Raw genomic sequence first — 3,546 nt, forward strand, 5'->3', positions numbered from 1 at the left:
CCTGAGGCCATTTGTCCAGCCTCCCTCTGCACTTCAGGAAGGGGCACCTCTTTCATTGATGGTCAGTAAGAAGAGCACAGTATGTGGTGGCCCTCCAACGGTCTGAGCGACAGTAAACTGGCCCCCTGTGTAAAAAGTTTGGGGACGCCTGGTTTAGATATACCTAAGCTTGCCCCCACCTAGTGGTCTTTCTGTATTTGCCCTAGTAGCCAAAGACAAAAGATATCATCTCAGCTGTGTGCAGTGGCTTACGCCTGTAATCCCAACACTTTGGGAGGCTGAGTCGGGTGGATCATGATGTTAAGAGATTGAGACCATCCTGGCCAGCATGGTAAAATGCTGTCTCTACTAAAAATACAAAAAAAAATTATGTGGGTGTGGTGGTATGCACCTTACTTTCAGATTCTCGGGAAGCTGAGGCAGGATAATCACTTGAACCTAGGAAGTGGAGGTTGCAGTGAGCCAAGATCGCATCACTGCACTCCAGCCTGGTGACAGAGTGAGACTCCATCTCAAAAAAAAAAAAAAAAAAAAAAAAAAAAAGACAATCTCTTGGAAGCTCTATGATCCTGCCAATTGCCTAAGAAACCCAAATACTTATCCAAGTTACCTTAGAGCAAGCTGTATGTCCCCTATACTGTTGGACTGATGCTCTCTTGAAAGCACCACCTTCTGGCTGGTGGCCAACCAACTAAAGCAATTACAGCAACTCATAAAAGAAAAATCATGCTCCGAGAAAGGAGAAGACAACAGCTAATTCCATTGCCTGCCACATTCTGGCTAACCAAAGGTCCTGAGTCTGTCCACATGACAACTTCACTGCTAGCACAACCAACATTTGAGAAAACTGTTGCACTAAACAAAACTATAGCCAAGGACCCTCAAAGAGTGCACTTCACTCCCCTGCTACCTCCACTGGAGCAGGTGCTGATATCCATGATTGAGAGACCTGAAGATGAATCACATCACAGGACTCTTTGCAGACACTCCTCAGTATCAGCCCAGAGCCTGGTAGCTCTGCTGGGTGGCTAGGCCTAGAAGGGCAATGACAATCACTACAATCCAGCTCTCAGGAAGCCCCAGGAAGTTTGGGAATTATGTTAAACAACCAAACCTAAGAATTGTGTTTCCAAGGAATAAGGAAAATCTAAAAGTCTGGAAAACATATTTGAGGGAATAATTGAGAAAAACTTCCCTGGCCTTGCTAGGGGTCTAGACATCCAAATACAAGAAGCTCAAAGAGCAACAGTGAAATTAATTGCAAAATTATCATCCCTAGACACAGTCATCAGGTTATCTAAAGTCAAGATGAAGGAAATAAGAGCTGTGAGGCAAAAGTATCAGGTAATCTATAAAGGAAAACCTATCAGATTAACAGCAGATTTCTCAGTGGAAACCTTACAAGCTAGAAAGGATTGGGATCCTATCTTTAGGCTCCTTAAACACAACAATTATCAGCCAGAAATTCTGTATCCAGAGAAACTAAGCTTCATAAATGAAGGAAAGATAAAGTCTTTTCCAGACAAACAAATGCTGAGACAGTTCTTCCACTATCAAGCCAATGCTACAAGAACTGCTAAAAGGAGATCTAAATCTTGAAACAAAACCTTGAAATACACCAAAATAGAACCTCCTTAAAGCATACATCGCACAGGACCCATGAAATAATAACACAATGAAAAACAACAACAGTAATAACAATGTGTTTAAGCAAAAGCTAGCAAAATGAATAGAATAGTACCCCACAGTCTCAGTACTAATGTTGAATGTAAATGCCTGAAAGCTCCACCTAAAAGAGAGACAATGGCAAAATGGATAAGAATTCACCATCCAAAAAGGCTTTCTTCTTCCTCTTCCAGGGACATTGTGTTCAGGCACTCAAAATGATCCAGCGTTTGACATACCAATTCAGGCTTTCCTACAATACAGCGTCTAACAAAACTATGCTGTCCCAGACCCCTGGTAATAGAATTGTTTATCTTTATACCAAGAAGGTTGGGAAAGCACCAAAATCAACACATGGCGCGTGCCCAGGCAGGCTTTGAGGGGTTCGTGCTGTAAGACCTAAAGTTCTTATGAGATTGTCCAAAACAAAGAAACATGTCAGCGGCACCTATGGTGGTTCCATGTATGCTAAATGTGTTTGTGACAGGATCAAGCATGCTTTCCTTATCAAGGAGCAGAAAATCGTTGTGAAAGTGTTGAAGGCCCAAGCACAGTCAGAAAGCTAAATAAAAAACGAAACTTTTTTGAGTAATAAAAATGAAAAGACTTGCTGTAAAAAAAAAAAAAAAAAAAAAAAATTCACCAAGTATCTACTGTCTTCAAGAGACTCACCTAACACATACGGACTCATATAAACTTAAGATAAAAGGGGTGGAAAAACATATTTCATGCAAATGACACCAAAAGTGATCAGGAGTAGTGATTCTTATATCAGACAAAATGAACTTTTTAACAACCATTAAAAAAGACAAAGAGGAATGTTACATAATGATGAGGATTAGTCCAACAGGAAAATATTACAAATTTAAATATATATGGACCTAACACTGGAGCTCCCAAATTTTTAAAACAATTGCTACTAGACCTAAGAAATGAGATAGATGGCAACATGATAATAGTGGGAGACTTCAGTACTCCGCTGACAGCCCCAGACAGGCCATCAAAACAGGAAGTCAACAAAGAGACAATGGACTTAAACTATATCCTAGAACAAATAGACTTAACAGATATTTACAGAATATTCAAACCCTAACTGAGGAGGTGAATTGTCTCTACAGGAAAACTACAAAACACTGCTGAAAGAAACCATAGACAACATAAACAAATGAAAATGCATCCCATGCTCATGGATGGGTATAATCACTATTGTGAAAATGACCATACTGCCAAAAGGAGTCTGCAAATTCAATATCATTCATATAAAAATACCATCATCAGTCTTCACAGAACTAGAAAAAACAATTCTAAAATTCATATGGAACCAAAAAAGAACCTGCATAGCTAAAGTAAAACTAAGCAAAAAGAACAAATCTGGAAGCATCACATTACCTGACTTCAAACTATACTATAAAAATATATTCACTGAAACAGCATGGCACTTGCATAAAAATGGGCACACAGACCAATGGAACAGAATAGAGAACTTAGAAATAAAGCCAAACACTTAGATCCAAACAATCATCTACAAAGCAAACAAAAGCAAAGTAGGATTTTGGGAATTATCTGTACCTTCATTTTATCTGTAAATCTTAAATTATTCAAAGTAAAATTATATTAATAAAATTTAATTTGCTATTATGAAATAGAGAAGTATTGGAATTATTTATATAAACATACAGATCAATAGAACAGAATTCAAATTCAAGAAATAGGTGAGCATATATGGTCAACTGATTTTTAACAAAGCTGTGAAGGCATTCAGTGGATTTTTTTCAACAAATGGTGCTAGGTCAATTGATTGGGTATAAGCAATAAAATAAAATATAAAGTCTTTACACTGTTTACAAAAGTAACTCAAAATGGATCTGAGACACTGAAACT

The 3,546-nt window shown here is 38.2% G+C and overlaps 1 pseudogene; it reads left to right on the forward strand.

Annotated features, from left to right (window-relative positions):
• Positions 1-290: 290 nt before the first annotated feature.
• LOC141583530 (large ribosomal subunit protein eL34-like) lies at positions 291-3,205 on the forward strand (annotated as a pseudogene).
• Positions 3,206-3,546: the final 341 nt, after the last annotated feature.

The sequence above is a fragment of the Saimiri boliviensis genome, chromosome 1 (genome assembly GCF_048565385.1).
Source record: "Saimiri boliviensis isolate mSaiBol1 chromosome 1, mSaiBol1.pri, whole genome shotgun sequence".
In the NCBI taxonomy this organism is placed as follows: Eukaryota; Metazoa; Chordata; class Mammalia; order Primates; family Cebidae; genus Saimiri; species Saimiri boliviensis.